The sequence below is a fragment of the Eleutherodactylus coqui genome, chromosome 1 (assembly GCF_035609145.1).
Source record: "Eleutherodactylus coqui strain aEleCoq1 chromosome 1, aEleCoq1.hap1, whole genome shotgun sequence".
Taxonomy (NCBI): Eukaryota; Metazoa; Chordata; class Amphibia; order Anura; family Eleutherodactylidae; genus Eleutherodactylus; species Eleutherodactylus coqui.
In genome coordinates this window covers 532846023-532865068 of record NC_089837.1, presented here as the reverse complement: position 1 = coordinate 532865068, position 19046 = coordinate 532846023, and the positions used below count along the sequence as shown (strand labels likewise).

The window sequence follows — 19046 nt, the reverse complement described above, 5'->3', positions numbered from 1 at the left end:
TATCGGCTCGGTTTTCACGCCGAGCCGATATACGTTGTCCTCGGGTGCAGGGGGGGGAGGATAGAAGAGCCAGGGCCAGGAACTGAGGCTCACGCCCCCTCTCTGCCTCCTCTCCGCCCCTCTGCACTATTTGCAATGGGGAGAGGCGGGGTGGGGCGGGGCTAATTCCCGGACTTTAGCCCCGCCCCCATTCCACCTCCTCTCATTGCAAATAGTGCAGAGGGGCGGAGAGGAGGCAGAGAGGGGGGCGGGAGCTCAGTTCCTGCACTTGGCTCTTCCATCCTCCCCCCCCCTGCACACGAGAACAACGTATATCGGCTCGGCGTGAAAACCGAGCCGATATACGTTCGTGTGAATGCACCCTTATGATCAATAATCTCTGTCACCCATGTAACACTAATCTTTGTACCAAGTAACTCTTTAATCCGCCTTCTTCTTCCTGTATAAGAGTTGGTAATGTTGATAATAAAGTAGAGTTCATTGGGTTCTCACTGGAGGTGTCTTCACATAACATGGAGTGATTTCATGCTATTGATAGATAATTGCTAGCAAAATCTTCTGATCATGGGCTTCCATATCTACCAATTCTGGCAACGAGGTCATCAGATCGGTACCGATGTGGTCCAATAACAATAGTCTGTATCTTCCTGGACTTTTCCTTGGAGGTGCAACAGAGGCGACAAAAGTTCACAGAAGCAATAAAGCTCTACACTCTAAACAGTTTGTCTATGCCATGTTGTACCCTGTTAGGCTAAAAGTGATCAAGAACAATCACACCTATTTCTTCACAGTCCGGGAGATGTCCTAAGTTGTTTCGAGCAAAATTGAATCCTGCTTATGAGACGCTACAAATTTTTGCTGTGGCTGGCCTACTAATTCTCCTGCATTGGAACTACTGAGGGCGGCTAGTACGCCTCTCAAATTGATCTGGAATGTTAAGGGCTTAAATTCCAAATTTAAGAGAGCCTTGGCTTTCAGCTTCCTCAATATTCACTCCCCCATATAATACTATTCTGGGAGACACATTTGCAGGGCTCAAATGCACTGGCTCAGCGTACCATGCTACCTATACCAACTATGCCAGGGGAGTCAGTGTCCTGGTAGCTAAGTCGGCTCAATTGATATTCCGACAGACCCATATTGATCCTGGAGGATGGACAGTTTTTGATCCTTCAGGGCAACTTCATTGACTGGCTTCTCGTGATAATCAATATTTGTTTGCCACCCCCTGCTGATGTTAAAATCCTCAATGATGTGATGGCATGTGTGGTTTTGCTCAAGCCTTGTCCAATGATATGTATGGGGGACTTTAATCATATTTTAGACCCAGGGCAAGACTGTTTTATTACAGCTGCTTTAGTATTAAGCAGGCTACCTACATGGACTAACTCATACTTGCTGCAGGAAATATGGCCCGTGTGACAGCCACATGACACTGCCTAGTTGTGTCACTCCCTAACATACAACGCCTTTTCCCATATTGATCTATGTTTTGGCTCCCAAGACTTATCCCTATGGTGCACGACATATTCTATCTACCCAGGGGCATATCAGACCATTCCCCACTCCAATTAGTCCTGGAGTTTAGGGCTCTTGCCCTTTGTGTGGACTCAGTTCCCTATGGCTGGTGCAGGGAGAGATACAAAAGTATGTTGAACCTATATACTTCTAAACTTAGCTGCTCAGATGAACAGCCAGCAGTCTACCTTGATGATATCCCCTACGTTGAGAAGAGTAGTGCAACGTATTTAGATGGGGGCCTGAGTATAGATGAAGTAACAGAAGCTTTCAAGCCACTTCCCAACAGGAAATCCCTTGGGTTGCAAGGGTTCCCTGGGGAATTGAAAAAAAATGCTGAGTTACTAGCCCAACTCTGGCTTCTAACGCTATATAAATCTATGCTATGAGATGGTGCCCTGCCAGATAACATGCGCAAGGCCCTGATTGTCATGATCTCTAAAGCTGTAAAAGATCCTACGGATCCCGCACCTCTTAATAACGATGTTAAAATTCTGGCAAAAATACTGACAACGCGCATAAACTCAGTCCTTAAAGAGATTATACAGGCTGAGCAGTCTGGTAAGAGCACAGGTATGAATCTAAGGTGGATTTCCGACCATCTGACATATGAACACTAATGGTGGGAAACGCACCCTGGTATTTATAGACCGGGCAAAGGCCTTCGACTCAGTAAAGTGGAAGTATCTGTGGGCAGTGATGCAACGGTTTGGATTTGGGCCAACCTTTATTAAGTGGTTAAGATCCTATATGACTCTCCAGCAGCCAGTATTAAAACAATGTCCATCATTCTGTCCAGTTCTCCCCGGGTAGGGGCACACAACAAGGCTGCCCTCTATCCCCTGCCCTATTTGCTTTCACTATAGAACTCCTTGCGACCCGGGTCCAGACCTCACTGGTAATAAACTTTGCAATTATGAAGAGTGTATAGCACTATACGCTGATGACACCTTCCTCTTTCTCCAGGACCTAGAGTCTTCTCTTGACTCTGCACTCACTATTTTTGACACATTTGCCTACAAGCTGGCATTAGGGTCAACTGGGACAAAACGCACTTAATCGCGATAGGCTCTGCGTTGGCTGAGCTCCCTTTGCCTGCCACACTGAGTTAAACTGCTCAGACAACTTATCCGGGTATAAGGGTGTCAGTGAAGATCTCTATGTCCCTTCTATGACCTTAATTCAGCCCCCCTCCCAAACTGTGCTGAGAAAATGGGAACGCGCTGGGCTTCTAGTTGACAGAATCTTTTTTTTTTTTTTAATTAAGCAGCTCCAGAATTTTTGTATCTCCTGCATAATTTCCCTGTCCTGGTTCCAAACACATTATTTGCTGCACTTCATGGAATTGTATTATGTATCCTGTGGAGAGCCCCCCCAGGATTAAATTGGAGACCCTAAGCCTCCCGGGGAGTTGGGGAGACTTAGGCTTACCTCACTTTCCTATTATTATCTGGCCAGCCAGCAGTTTTATGCTGGGTGGTGGCTGACCTCATCAGATTACAACCCAGTAGTGGGCCTGGAGCGCAGGGTGGCGGGCCCAGCCCAGGATCTGAGGGCTCCACTGATGCATTGCCCCTCCTCTCCTATGGCTTCCTTACTTGCTCCCATGCTAGTAACACTCAAGGTACAGCCCAATTCCCTGCAGCTGACCCTTGTGGAGGAGATCATGTGGTCCCCGCATACTCCCTTTTGGGATAATCCACACTTGCCACACCTGCGCCAATTTACAGAATCTGAGTTCTGGAAAGCTCCTGGTAACATCCTATCTGATATAGTCAGTGAGGGGACTTTCGGTACTTCCCTATAGCTGCAGATAATCCATAACCTGCCTGAACATTTTTATTTTAGATTTACCAGCTATGCCATGTGATCAGGGCTCAGGTTCAAGGCCTGTCCATACCACTATCCCTAACTTGGTTGGAAGGCTTGGCATAGATGTGTAACCTAGTAAAGCCGCTGTCCAGTTAATATGCCCAATTAATGCAATGTCTTGCCCAGCAGGGAGAGAGGGCCACCCAGAAGTGGGTAACTGACATTCCCGATATGTTAACGAGGAAAAATTGAGACATACTGGCAGGCTATGGTCTTCCTTTGATTAATGCTAGGGACAGACTTATCCAGGTCAAGTTGCTGAACAGTATATACTACACCTCCTCCAGACTACATGTCACGAGTCTGCTCCCCTCAGTGACCTGCCCACAATGCATGATTGCTGATGGGACCATTAGGCAAATGTTCTGGGTCTACGGTGTCCTGCAATACTATTGGAGGGATGTTTTCATCTGGACGCTGCAAGGATCATGCAACCTGGGGCGTGCCTCTTTGGGCTTGTTGGACAGTTTTTCTATGCCAAAAGAACACCCTGAGAGGCCAACCAGGAATGCATGGATCCAGGTGGTGAATTCTACACTTCCGATGTATAAACTGACTTATATGGCCAGGGAATACCCAGAGAAATTTGACAAAATTTGGGGAGGCTGGGTAAACTGTGCTGCAACAGCAACTCTAGGTAACGGGAAATGATATGTTGAGGGATATCCGCTTGAAGCGATCTACCATTTATGCTAATTAGAGATGAGCGACCCTTTCACAGTGGTGACTTGAATTAAAAAATATAATTTTTATTTTGAACTTTTTAAAAATGCACATATAGGGGCACAACACATAAAACAACAAAAACAAAAAAAGTAAGTAAGGGGCGTGGTAAATACCATCCAACCACACCGTCACTAAAGATGAGCATCCAATTGTGCTGTGTGTGTGGGTGTTTGTGTGATCTGGTCACCGGCGACCACGAAGTTTTTTTGTCCTGCTTAAAGCCGGTAATGTATGAGGCAGGGGTATATTGGTACTTGGGGTTTGTAAGATTATCCCCAGTTGTTTTGGTCTTTTTTATTTATAAAGCCCACACACCGTAGATGGATGCAATTTTTAGTGATTTGAACGTTCGTTTCTTCACAATTCTTTTTTGCCCCCCCCCCCCCCCCTTTTTTTCAAAGGAGGGTAGAGGTACCTGACCAATTCCTAAATGGATAGTCGGAATTGGCCTTGGCCGTAGGGATCATCTCCCGAGGTTGCTAGATATGTATGATGCCAACCTCCAGAGAGAGTCTCCCGGTTAGTATAGGACGGCCTCGCCTCTATAGATAAGGGTCGTAGTGTAAATACTTGACCCAAGCGTATTCGAATTTCCCTTTTTAGTATGCTGATTCTCGTATTTAATTGCTCGACGCGTTTCACCACTTCAATTCTCGTGGATCATCAGGAGCATTATAAATCGGGATTGAGTAGAGACAGTATAGATGATATCATGAGGTCACCAATAGACCAATTGATAAAGAAACGAATATCTTAATTTTTGGAGGGCCTGTTCATGCAGCAGGTTTCTCAAAGGATCGGGTCTAGCCTGGGTAGAAAGTTCGATACTCAAATTTCTCTTATTGACAAAAGCAATAATTTGAGATTTGCCAGAGATAGCGTATCCTAATGACCCAAATCAGCCTTGAATGCGAATGTCTGGCGTGGGGTGTTCAGGACTGATACGGGAATGTTCAAGCTGCTACTACTCACAGAAACATACCATAGGGATGCAGTATTATGCTGTGAGTAAAGTAGTATTGGAGCAATCCGTCTCTGTCCAGAGATTGGATAGCCGGTTCGTCCTATGCAATATGCATACTGGGACGCTAAGCCGGTATCGCAAGGGTTTTTGTGCCTGTGCTTATTCAGGACACATATCCCCAGGTGAGGAAAAGGAGAGAAGCACTAGCCCCCTGCTTCTCTATAGAGAACACCCCGTTCACCAATCTGCTGCTTCTTTAGCTATCACATAAACAGACTAGTGGTTTACTAGCCTGTTACGTGTAGGAGCTTATCTAACAGAACCCGCCCGAGTTTCTTTTCCCAGAGTGTCAGAATTGACAGAAGAAAAGGATGGATACAAGATGAAAATAACAAAAGTTGGTGTCCATAGCCCAGATGGTAGGCTAGGGAATGAGCTCTGGATGCAAGGTGCTTGCCTTATATAGTGCAGTGCCCTCCTTCAAGAGGGTGTGATCAATTTGTCCACCTATCAAGATAGACTACGCCCCCTTGTGTACACATCATGTGGATGGGAAGGGCTCATTTGTTATTATTAGACTCCATGTAAACCCAGCACTGGATCGGGAGTCCTCAATGGTTACTGGAGTGTGGGTCCTCTGATGTTGTGGAAGCGATCGTCCCTCAGGGCTCCTCTCCACTGGCGACGGCGATAATCGCTGCGAGAAAATCGCAATGCCAAGATCGCATCGCCGCAAAACCGCAAGTTTGCGATTGCGCTGCGATGCGACGCGATATTCGCCCTGCCATTACGCTGTGTGTGCGAGAGAAAAACGCAAAACGCTGAAACAATCCCCCTGCTGCGATTTTTAATCCTCGCATCGCAGCCTGCCCCCAAACATCGCCAATGGAAAGGCTGTCACAGAACCACACGTGCAGGACCTTCCCCCGAGAGCCCGCACTCTCGCATCGCACTGAAAACGCACAATTATCTCGCCAGTGGAAAGGAGCCCCCAGTGTGACGATCGGCGCGGGCTATGCCTCTACTGATGTGGTCTATAGGAAAGATCAGAGGGGGCCCGTTATTTTGTCCCCGCCTCCTCGGTATTTGCTGGCCAATCCGAGTCCGGCTTAACGTCAGGGGGTGTGTACTCCCGTGACGTGTGTCGTGGTGCCATGACAACCTGAGCGACGCTGGATCCAACCTCCCTCCGTAACATCAGGCATGTGTATTGCGCAGTGTAGCGGACACAGGGCCGGACTGGGTCTGTTATTATCAGTCGCGGCGCTCGTATAGGCCCACCTGAGTGCACGGACCTATACGAGCGCCGCGACTGATAATAACAGACCCAGTCCGGCCCTGTGTCCGCTACACTGCGCAATACACATGCCTGATGTTACGGAGGGAGGTTGGATCCAGCGTCGCTCAGGTTGTCATGGCACCACGACACACGTCACGGGAGTACACACCCCCTGACGTTAAGCCGGACTCGGATTGGCCAGCAAATACCGAGGAGGCGGGGACAAAATAACGGGCCCCCTCTGATCTTTCCTATAGACCACATCAGTAGAGGCATAGCCCGCGCCGATCGTCACACTGGGGGCTCCTTTCCACTGGCGAGATGGTTGTGCGTTTTCAGTGCGATGCGAGAGTGCGGGCTCTCGGGGGAAGGTCCTGCACGTGTGGTTCTGTGACAGCCTTTCCATTGGCGATGTTTGGGGGCAGGCTGCGATGCGAGGATTAAAAATCGCAGCAGGGGGATTGTTTCAGCGTTTTGCGTTTTTCTCTCGCACACACAGCGTAATGGCAGGGCGAATATCGCGTCGCATCGCAGCGCAATCGCAAACTTGCGGTTTTGCGGCGATGCGATCTTGGCATTGCGATTTTCTCGCAGCGATTATCGCCGTCGCCAGTGGAGAGGAGCCCTGAGGGACGATCGCTTCCACAACATCAGAGGACCCACACTCCAGTAACCATTGAGGACTCCCGATCCAGTGCTGGGTTTACATGGAGTCTAATAATAACAAATGAGCCCTTCCCATCCACATGATGTGTACACAAGGGGGCGTAGTCTATCTTGATAGGTGGACAAATTGATCACACCCTCTTGAAGGAGGGCACTGCACTATATAAGGCAAGCACCTTGCATCCAGAGCTCATTCCCTAGCCTACCATCTGGGCTATGGACACCAACTTTTGTTATTTTCATCTTGTATCCATCCTTTTCTTCTGTCAATTCTGACACTCTGGGAAAAGAAACTCGGGCGGGTTCTGTTAGATAAGCTCCTACACGTAACAGGCTAGTAAACCACTAGTCTGTTTATGTGATAGCTAAAGAAGCAGCAGATTGGTGAACGGGGTGTTCTCTATAGAGAAGCAGGGGGCTAGTGCTTCTCTCCTTTTCCTCACCTGGGGATATGTGTCCTGAATAAGCACAGGCACAAAAACCCTTGCGATACCGGCTTAGCGTCCCAGTATGCATATTGCATAGGACGAACCGGCTATCCAATCTCTGGACAGAGACGGATTGCTCCAATACTACTTTACTCACAGCATAATACTGCATCCCTATGGTATGTTTCTGTGAGTAGTAGCAGCTTGAACATTCCCGTATCAGTCCTGAACACCCCACGCCAGACATTCGCATTCAAGGCTGATTTGGGTCATTAGGATACGCTATCTCTGGCAAATCTCAAATTATTGCTTTTGTCAATAAGAGAAATTTGAGTATCGAACTTTCTACCCAGGCTAGACCCGATCCTTTGAGAAACCTGCTGCATGAACAGGCCCTCCAAAAATTAAGATATTCGTTTCTTTATCAATTGGTCTATTGGTGACCTCATGATATCATCTATACTGTCTCTACTCAATCCCGATTTATAATGCTCCTGATGATCCACGAGAATTGAAGTGGTGAAACGCGTCGAGCAATTAAATACGAGAATCAGCATACTTAAAAGGGAAATTCGAATACGCTTGGGTCAAGTATTTACACTACGACCCTTATCTATAGAGGCGAGGCCGTCCTATACTAACCGGGAGACTCTCTCTGGAGGTTGGCATCATACATATCTAGCAACCTTGGGAGATGATCCCTACGGCCAAGGCCAATTCCGACTATCCATTTAGGAATTGGTCAGGTACCTCTACCCTCCTTTGAAAAAAAAGGGGGGGGGGGGGGGCAAAAAAGAATTGTGAAGAAACGAACGTTCAAATCACTAAAAATTGCATCCATCTACGGTGTGTGGGCTTTATAAATAAAAAAGACCAAAACAACTGGGGATAATCTTACAAACCCCAAGTACCAATATACCCCTGCCTCATACATTACCGGCTTTAAGCAGGACAAAAAAACTTTGTGGTCGCCGGTGACCAGATCACACAAACACCCACACACACAGCACAATTGGATGCTCATCTTTAGTGACGGTGTGGTTGGATGGTATTTACCACGCCCCTTACTTACTTTTTTTGTTTTTGTTGTTTTATGTGTTGTGCCCCTATATGTGCATTTTTTAAAAAGTTCAAAATAAAAATTATATTTTTTAATTCAAATGACCACTGTGAAAGGGCTACTCAAGTTAAATTTGGAGACTTTTTGCTCTGCCTACTCTGTGAAATATTAGAGATGAGCGAGCACCAAAATGCTCGGGTGTTCGTTACTCGGGACGAACTTTTCGCGATGCTCAAGGGTTCGTTTCGAGTAACGAACTCCATTGAAGTCAATGGGCGACCAGAGCATTTTTGTATTTCGCCGATGCTCGCTAAGGTTTTCATGTGTGAAAATCTGGGCAATTCAAGAAAGTGATGGGAACGACACAGCAACGGATAGGGCAGGCGAGGGGCTACATGTTGGGCTGCATCTCAAGTTCCCAGGTCCCACTATTAAGCCACAATACCGGCAAGAGTGCCCCCCCCCCTCCCAACAATTTTTACTTCTGAAAAGCCCTCATTAGCATGGCATACCTTAGCTAAGCACCACACTACCTACAACAAAGCACAATCACTGCCTGCATGACACTCTGCTGCCACTTCTCCAGGGTTACATGCTGCCCAACCCCCCCCCCCCCCCCTGCACGACGCAGTGTCCACAGCGCACACCAAACTGTCCCTGTGCAGCCTTCAGCTGCCCGCATGCCACGCCACCCTCATGTCTATTTAGAAGTGCGTCTGCCAGAGGAAAAGCAGGCACACACTGCAGAGGGTTGGCACGGCTAGGCAGCGACCCTCTTTAAAAGGGGTGGGGCGATAGCCCACAATGCTGTACAGAAGCAATGAGAAATAGAATCCTGTGCCACCGCCATCAGGAGCTACACACGTGGGCATAGCAATGGGGAACCTATGTGCCACACACTATTCATTCTGTCAAGGTGTCTGCACGCCCCAGTCAGACCGGGCTTTTTAATTCATAGACACAGGCAGGTACAACTCCCTATTGTGAAGTCCCTGTGGACCGACAGCATGGGTGGCTCCCTGGAACCCACCGGCGGTACACAAAAATATCCCATTGCATTGCCCAACACAGCTGAGGTAGTAATGTCGTGCTTAATGCAGGTGGGCTTCGGCCCACACTGCATGCCCCAGTCAGACTGGTAATATGTACCTTAACAGTAACCGCGTTGGTGGTAATGTGGTGGTGACTGCGGACCTAGTAGCGCGGTTTTATTTTGTTGGTTTTCGGAAGGTGGCCAGGATTAAGTGGGCTGTGGCGGGGGATGATTTTGAGGCACTACGTGTCCTCTCCACGTGTCCGTGGTTATATGCACCTTAACAGTAACAGCGTTGGAGGGAAATGGCCTCGCCGCCATCATGTCTTTGGGAAGCCTCTGTTTCCACACCCCAGAGACATACCATTAGCAGCGGTATAGGCAGAGCCCATAATTAGTAACATTTCAGCCGTAGCATTAGGACAGGCCCCACTAACATATCAGTAGCAGCATTATAGGGGGAGCACAGTATTAGTTCCATTTCAGTAATAGTAGCACTCAAGACAGGCCCCAGTAACAATTCCGAAGCAGCAGTATAGTGGGAGCGCAGTCTTCGTTCCATTTCAGTAGCTGCAGTATAGCCAAGGCCCAAGTTACATTTATGTAGCTAAAGTGTAGGCCAACCCACACACCTTTCTGTACCATGAGTGCAGGCGAAGAACATAGAAATTGCTATGATTACACTGTAGGTGAGGGCCCCAAAAAATTGGTGTACCAACAGTACTAATGTACCTCAGTAAAAATTGGCCATGCCCAGCCAAGATGGCAGGTGAAACCCATTAATCGCTTTGGTTAATGTGGCTTAATTGGTAACTAGGCCTGGAGGCAGCCCAGTTTAACGAAAAATTGTTTCAAATTAAAGTTCCAACGCTTTTAAGAGCATTGAAACGTATAAAATTTTTTTAGAAAAATTATATGACTGAGCCTTGTGGCCCTAAGAAAAATTGCCCGTTCAGCGTGATTACGTGAGGTTTCAGGAGGAGGAGCAGGAGAAGGAGGAGGAATATTATACACAGATTGATGAAGCAGAAATGTCCCCGTTTTGGATGGTGAGAGAGAACGTAGCTTCCATCCGCGGGTGCAGCCTACGTATTGCTTACGTATCGCTGCTGTCCGCTGGTGGAGAAGAGAAGTCTGGTGAAATCCAGCCTTTGTTCATCTTGATGAGTGTTAGCCTGTCGGCACTGTCGGTTGACAGGCGGGTACGCTTATCTGTGATGATTCCTCCAGCCGCACTAAACACCCTCTCCGACAAGACGCTAGCCGCAGGACAAGCAAGCACCTCCAGGGCATACAGCGCGAGTTCAGGCCACGTGTCCAGCTTCAACACCCAGTAGTTGTAGGTGGCAGAGGCGTCACGGAGGACGGTCGTGCGATCGGCTACGTACTCCCTCACCATCCTTTTACAGTGCTCCCGCCGACTCAGCCTTGACTGGGGAGCGGTGACACAGTCTTGGTGGGGAGCCATAAAGCTGTCCTGGCCCTTAAAGACTGTTGCACTGCCTGTGCTGTACATGCTGCTCGATCTACGCACCTCCCCTGCTACCTGGCCCTCGGAACTGCGCCTTCTGCCACTAGCGCTGTCGGATGGGAATTTTACCATCAGCTTGTCCGCCAGGGTCCTGTGGTATAGCAACACTCTCGAACCCCTTTCCTCTTCGGGAATGAGAGTGGGAAGGTTCTCCTTATAGCGTGGGTCGAGCAGTGTGTACACCCAGTAATCCGTAGTGGCCAGAATGCGTGTAACGCGAGGGTCACGAGAAAGGCATCCTAACATGAAGTCAGCCATGTGTGCCAGGGTACCTGTACGCAACACATGGCTGTCTTCACTAGGAAGATCACTTTCAGGATCCTCCTCCTCCTCCTCCTCCTCCTCCTCCTCAGGCCATACACGCTGAAATGATGACAGGCAAGCAGCATGGGTACCGTCAGCAGTGGGCCAAGCTGTCTCTTCCCCCTCCTCCTCATCCTCCTCATGCTCCTCCTCCTGAACGCGCTGAGATATAGACAGGAGGGTGCTCTGACTATCCAGCGACATACTGTCTTCCCCCGGCTCTGTTTCCGAGCGCAAAGCGGCTGCCTTTATGCTTTGCAGGGAACTTCTCAAGAGGCATAGCAGAAGAATGGTGACGCTAATGATTACAGCATCGCCGCTCACCACCTGGGTAGACTGCTCAAAGTTTCGAAGGACCTGGCAGATGTCTGCCAACCAGGCCCACTCTTCTGAAAATAATTGAGGAGGCTGACTCCCACTGCGCCGCCCATGTTGGAGTTGGTATTCCACTATAGCTCTACGCTGCTCATAGAGCCTGGCCAACATGTGGAGCGTAGAGTTCCACCGTGTGGGCACGTCGCACAGCAGTCGGTGCACTGGCAGATTAAACCGATGTTGCAGTGTCCACAGGGTGGCAGCGTCCGTGTGGGACTTGCGGAAATGTGCGCAGAGCCGGCGCACCTTTACGAGCAGGTCTGACAAGCGTGGGTAGCTTTTCAGAAAGCACTGCACCACCAAATTAAAGACGTGGGCCAGGCATGGCACGTGCGTGAGGCTGCCGAGCTGCAGAGCCGCCACCAGGTTACGGCCGTTGTCACACACGACCATGCCCGGTTGGAGGCTCAGCGGCGCAAGCCAGCGGTCGGTCTGCTCTGTCAGACCCTGCAGCAGTCTGTGGGCCGTGTGCCTCTTCTCTCCTAAGCTGAGTAGTTTCAGCACGGCCTGCTGACGCTTGCCCACCGCTGTGCTGCCACGACGCGCAACACCGACTGCTGGCGACGCGCTGCTGCTGACACATCTTGATTGCGAGACAGAGGTTGCGTTGGAGGAGGAGGAGGAGGAGGGTGCTTTAGTGGAGGAAGCATACACCGCCGCAGATACCACCACCGAGCTGGGGCCCGCAATTCTGGGGGTGGGTAGGACGTGAGCGGTCCCAGGCTCTGACTCTGTCCCAGCCTCCACTAAATTCACCCAATGTGCCGTCAGGGAGATGTAGTGGCCCTGCCCGCCTGTGCTTGTCCACGTGTCCGTTGTTAAGTGGACCTTGGCAGTAACCGCGTTGGTGAGGGCGCGTACAATGTTGCGGGAGACGTGGTCATGCAGGGCTGGGACGGCACATCGGGAAAAGTAGTGGCGACTGGGAACTGAGTAGCGCGGGGCCGCCGCCGCCATCATACTTTTGAAGGACTCCGTTTCCACAACCCTATACGGCAGCATCTCAAGGCTGATAAATTTGGCTATCTGGACGGTTAACGCTTGAGCGTGCGGGTGCGTGGCGGCGTACTTGCGCTTGCGCTCAAACACTTGCGCTAGCGACGGCTGGACGGTGCGGTGCGAGACATTGCTGGATTGGGCCGAGGACAGCGGAGGTGAGGGTGTGGGTGCAAGCCAGGAGACGGTTGTGCCTGTGTCGTCAGAGCGGGGTTGGATCTCAGTGGCAGGTTGGGGCACAGGGGGAGAGGCAGCGGTGCACCTTGTGGGGTGCTTGGCCATCATATGTCTGCGCATGCTGGTGGTGGTGAGGCTGTTGGTGGTGGCTCCCCGGCTGATCTTGGCGCGACAAAGGTTGCACACCACTGTTCGTCGGTCGTCAGGCGTCTCTGGGAAAAACTGCCAGACCTTAGAGCACATTGGCCTCTGCAGGGTGGCATGGCGCGAGGGTGCGCTTTGGGAAACAGTTGGTGGATTATTCGGTCTGGCCCTGCCTCTACCCCTGGCCACCGCACTGCCTCTTGCAACCTGCCCTGCTGCTGCCCTTGCCTCCCCCTCTGAAGACCTGTCCTGAGTAGGCGTTGCAAACCAGGTGGGGTCAGTCACCTCATCGTCCTGCTGCTCTTCCTCCGAATCCTCTGTGCGCTCCTCCCTCGGACTTACTGCCCTTACTACTACCTCACCGATAGACAACTGTGTCTCATCGTCATCGTCCTCCTCACCCACTGAAAGGTCTTGAGACAGTTGCCGGAAGTCCCCAGCCTCATCCCCCGGACCCCGGGAACTTTCCAATGGTTGGGCATCAGTGACGATAAACTCCTCTGGTGGGAGAGGAACCACTGCTTCCCAATCTGAGCAGGGGCCCAAGAACAGTTCCTGGGAGTCTTCCCGCTCCTGAGCATGTGTTATTGTAGTGGAGTGAGGAGGCTGGGAGGAAGGAGGAGCAGCAGACAGAGGATTCGGATTTGCAGCAGTGGACGGCGCAGAACTGTGGGTGGACGATAGGTTGATCGAAGCACTTTCTGCCATCCACGACAGGACCTGCTCACACTGCTCATTTTCTAATAACGGTCTCCCGCGTGGACCCATTAATTGGGTGATGAATGTGGGGACGCCAGAAACGTGCCTCTCTCCTAATCGCGCAGCAGTTGGCTGCGATACACCTGGATCAGGAGTTCGGCCTGTGCCCACACCCTGACTTGGGCCTCCGCGTCCTCGGCCGCGTCCACGTCCTCTAGGCCTACCCCTACCCCTCAGCGTGCTGTATTAGCAGTGATTTGATTTCCCAGGCAGGAAATAAATTGGCGCAAGCCTGCAGGCCAAATATACTTTTTTCCCTTTTTTTTAAAAGGAAAGGCCCACTGCGTCTATTCAATGAATAATAAGTTTAATAACTGTGTTGTGCCCCTGCAAATGTGTCACAGAACTTTAGTGTTGCAGAGTTATTAACTACAGCTGAGCAAGGAATTTCACAGGCAGGAAAGAAAGTGGCGCAAGCCTGCTGTTAAACGTAGCTGGCTGCGTATGATTTGTTTACTATCTCCACCCACCACACACGTACACAGAACGCTGAGGACTGACAGAGGCAGGGCACATAGAATTTTTCTCTTTTTTTTACAAGAAAAGGCCCACTGACTATATTCAATCAGATAAGAAATCTGTTCCACAGAAATGCAGTTATATGAAGTGCAGCAGAGCGGTGATTTTTCCCAGAAAGGCAGGAAATAAATTGGCGCAAGCCTGCTGTTAAACGTAGCTGGCTGCGTATGAATTTTTTTACTATCTCCACCCACCACACACGTACACAGAACGCTGAGGACTGACAGAGGCAGGCCAAATAGAATGTTTCCCTTTTTTTTTAAAGAAAAGGCCCACTGCATATATTCAATCAATAATATATGTCTTCTGGCCCTGCCTACACAATTCTCTCCCTGTAGTATTACTGCAGGGCGCAATGCTCTGCAGACAGCCGATTTTGAAAAAAAATAAAAATGCAACACTGCTAACAGCAGCCTGCACAGTACTGCACACGGTTAAATGTGGCCCTAAGAAGGACCGTTGGGGTTCTTGAAGCCTACACTCACTGCTAACACTCTCCCTGCCTAACCACCACTTCTGTCCCTGGACTATTACTGCAGGGCGCAATGCTCTGCAGACAGCCGATTTTGAAAAAAATAAAATTGTGCAACACTGCTAACAGCACCCTCCACAGTACTGCACACGGATAGATGTGGCCCTGAGAAGGACCGTTGGGGTTCTTGAAGCCTACACTGACTCCTAACGCTCTCCCTACAGCAGCACCAGCACGATAGTACTTTCCCTCAGCTAACTCACAAGGCATCTGAGGCGAGCCGCGGGAGGGGCCGACTTTTATACTCGGGTGACATCTGATCTCCCCAGCCACTCACAGCAGGGGGGTGGTATAGGGCTTGAATGTCACAGGGGGAAGTTGTAATGCCTTCCCTGTCTTTCAATTGGCCAGAAAAGCGCGCTAACGTCTCAGAGAGGAAACTGAAAGTAACCCGAACATCGCGTGGTGCTCGTTACGAGTAACGAGCATCCCGAACACCCTAATATTCGCACGAATATCAAGCTCGGACGAGTACGTTCGCTCATCTCTAATGCTAATCCTTCTCTTTAAGAGTTGCGCTGCATTACTGTTGGGGGTGGGAGGGGGGGGGTTCTGGTGGGGGGTTTTTTCTTGTTGTTTTTGGACTACAAGTCTAGGAGCCCTCTTTACTTTATCAATTACCCATATTAGGTAAAGATAAAAATGAAAAGCCAAATATTATGTTTTATGAGAAATGCACACAAGTATGCAAGAAATTTTAGTTTTTCTCTTTTGTTCTGTTTTCTGTTCAGTTCTCATGTACTCAGATGTTCCATCAAGATGTGCGTTTTCTTTTTGGTGCCTGCTGGTTTGTTCATGTGTCTATTTTGGCTAAATAAATGTTCCTTTTTAAAAAAGATAAGTTATCGTCCACTTTGTTAGTTTAGAGGTGGACCATAGAGGCTTACAAATGGAGGCATAGCTATCAGACTCATCAATAGATGAGGAACGCCTCAGGGGAATCTCATGGAAGGGAAACCAAAGGATAGCCAAGAGTTTGGGTGTGTTGGAGTTGGTAATGCAAGGTCAGTGAAGGAAACATATAAAGTGCATGGGCTCATGGAGACTTTGTTTTATCCAAATGATGAAGAACAATGAGACGTTTCCAATGACTGCTGTAACCTAAATCACAGTGAAGATGAATGCAAAGTCAACATAGAGATGCTGAAGGCCAGGATGAGCTGAATGGGAAGTAACCTGGTGGAATTCGGCCGAGGCATGACACTTTATTTCACACTTATGGAAGCTCTTTATGAAGAAACATCAATAATGACGTTGAGAAGATAAAGCCTTGGGTGCTGCCTACAAATGTCCTCCTCGCTCATTTAGTCTTCATCAGGGGGAGATGTGTAGATGTGATGCTGTGGATGGACCATTGTTTTTATTTCAACCTAACAGTATAGCCGGTGGAGAGCCAGGGTTAATCTGAACTGGGAGGAAATGAATGTGATCCAGCTCAACGAGAATGTGATGAAGCCGGTAATTATTTTTGTAGCACATTAAAAGTGCACATCAGAGATGTTACTGGAGCCATTAAAGATCAGGGGCCAAAACCTGAGTGAGCAACCTGCCCCTCACCCCCAAAAAAGATTTACATACATACATAAGATTGTTTCTCTGTGTATTCCTTGGGGAGGTCTTCCTCTAATAGCAAGAAATACTCCACCCCACTAAATGAAGACCCCCCACAAGAGAATATACAGAGAAACTCAAATGCATCATTAATTATGTTAACCCAACATCATACTACTGACTGGACCTTATACCAGACAACCCACTGGACACCGACCACAAACCCAACACACAGCCGAACTATAAAGTCACTGCCACCTTCTGTACATCCTCCTGGGCAGAAGAGCGACCACTGAGCTAATATTCATGGTCTATTCTAAGGCCAACCCCCTTAACATTACTGATGGGTAGCACTAGTTGTGTTGGTGAAAATAAGCATTTTACTTTGATGAAGTTCAGTACAGGGGTGTACAGGAGTGTACAGGGGTGTACAGGGGGGTCATTAGGCTCCATAACAAAACTCAGAGTCAGGTCCCTCTCCTATACGTATAGGAGACAGCTTATCTGTAATGCAGCAGACTCAGCTCTAGTATTCCTCTAATAATGCCGTCACAGATACCAGCTCTACAGTGATTACACTACAGTAACCTACAGTGATAGTCATCGCAGTGCAGTTACCTCCAGCGATAGTCTCCTCTGATTGGTGTCATCTTCTTTTTCTTTAGCTTTCCCAAGACTACTTCTTCCAGTCACTGGTTTCTACAAATGCTTTCCATCCTGCTGCTACTTTGTGCCACAAAGTAATGGTGCTTTTTATGTGGTGCCACAAAGTAATAGTGCCCCCTTTGTGCCCCTCAAGAATATAATGCTAACTCTGCATCTCCCCCTCTCCTTTCATCGAAAGTCCGGTCAGCAGCTCAACTATCTTCATAACTCTCAGTCCTGCTGCTCTGGGCACGGCTCGGCTCAGTACAGAGGTCAATTCCTCAACAAGCAGTGCTGGACAGAGAGCAGGGAAGAGGGGAAGAAGTCAGCAGTGGAATAAGAGGCAGCACTATTTGGCCTCGAACTCCTCTGTCCCACGGGGCCACAGCAGCCATGTGGTCGGCCTCCACTGATAGAAGAACACTGGTAAAATGGACTGAAACAGAGAGGGGAAAGAATAGAGAATGAAGATGGGTTACAGGAGTTACCTTCAGCTCACTGCTGGTCTTATTCTGACTAGTGCGCTTATATAGTTGCATGAAGGGATGGTTCACAGAATAAACCTGAGGAGGAAACCAATCATATGAATGTGAGGGAGCCCGTCCACACAGCAAAACCGCAAACTGTCTTGGTTTTATGATGTCTTCTTTGGTCACACGGCTTTCTGACCTTGAAAGATCCAGCAATGACATCATCAGTGGGCTTTTATTCATTCTTTGCGTCTACCGTTACCTCAGGAGTGCTGCGTACTACAAGGCTTTATCATGTCGGAGCGGACATTGGAAGGACATAAGAAGGGTATGATGAAGATGGATTTCACCCTGTTCCTTATCTGCTGGGTCTTTGCTCCATACACAATGGGGTTGAGGAGAGGTGGCAGCATCAGGTACATGTTAGACAATAAGATGTGAATATGAATTGGGACGATTCTTCCAAGCCTGTGGACAACAGATGACAGAACAACAGGAATGTAGAATGTGAGGATGGCGACGATATGGGAGGCACATGTGCCAAGAGCCTTGAATCTGGCTTCACTAGAGGACAACCGAAATACAATCTTAAGAATCAGAACATAAGAGCAGATGATGAAGAAAATATCAAACTCCAATTAAAAGAGCCACAGCTAAGCCATATATGTTGTGGAAGGTAATATCGGCACAGGCCAGTTTCACTACAGCCATGTGATCACAGTAGCAGTGGTGGATGACATTGGCTGAGCAGAATGGCAGTTTTTTTACCAGTAGAGGGAATGGTGCAATTAGCGCCACCGCTCTACTGATGGCCAAGATGCCAATATGAGTTATCAGCCGCTTTGTTAGTATTGAGGTGTACCTTAGAGGGTTACAGATGGCCACATATCTATCAAACGCCATAGCCAGGAGTAGAGCTGACTCCATAATCGCACAGGAATGGATGAAGAACATCTGGGTGAGGCACGCCTCAGAGTAAATCTCATGAGAGTTTAACCAAAGGATACCCAACAACTTGGGTGTGGTAGAGGTGGACAGTACAAGGTCCATGGAGGACAACATGCAGAGAAAAAAGTACATGGGTTGATGGAGACTTCGGTCTATCCTGATGATGAAGAGCAGCGTGAAGTTTCCAAGGACTGATGTGATATAAACCACGGTGAAGATGACCACAAGGTAGAGGTAGAGATGCTCAAGGCCAGGGATACCCAGGAGGATGAACTGAATGGGAAGCAACCTGGTGGAATTCGGCTGAGGCATGACACTTTATTTCACACTTATGGAAGGTCTCTATGAAGAAACATCAATAATGACATTGAGAAGGTAAAGCCTTGTATGCTGCCTACAAATGTCCTCTCTATAGTCATTTTGTTTTTATCGGGTGTAGATGGGATGATGTAGATGGACATTTGGTCATGATGCATGAGTGTGATCCACCCCCGAGAGGAGTTCCGGTCTGAAGCTCATGGGGTTGTCTCTTAATAGGTTCTACCTTTCA

The 19046-nt window shown here is 48.8% G+C and overlaps 1 pseudogene; it reads right to left on the bottom strand.

The window, feature by feature from the left end:
• Positions 1 to 17811: 17811 nt before the first annotated feature.
• On the bottom strand, positions 17812 to 18808 carry LOC136607379 (olfactory receptor 52K1-like; annotated as a pseudogene).
• Between the last annotated feature and the right edge of the window lie 238 nt (positions 18809 to 19046).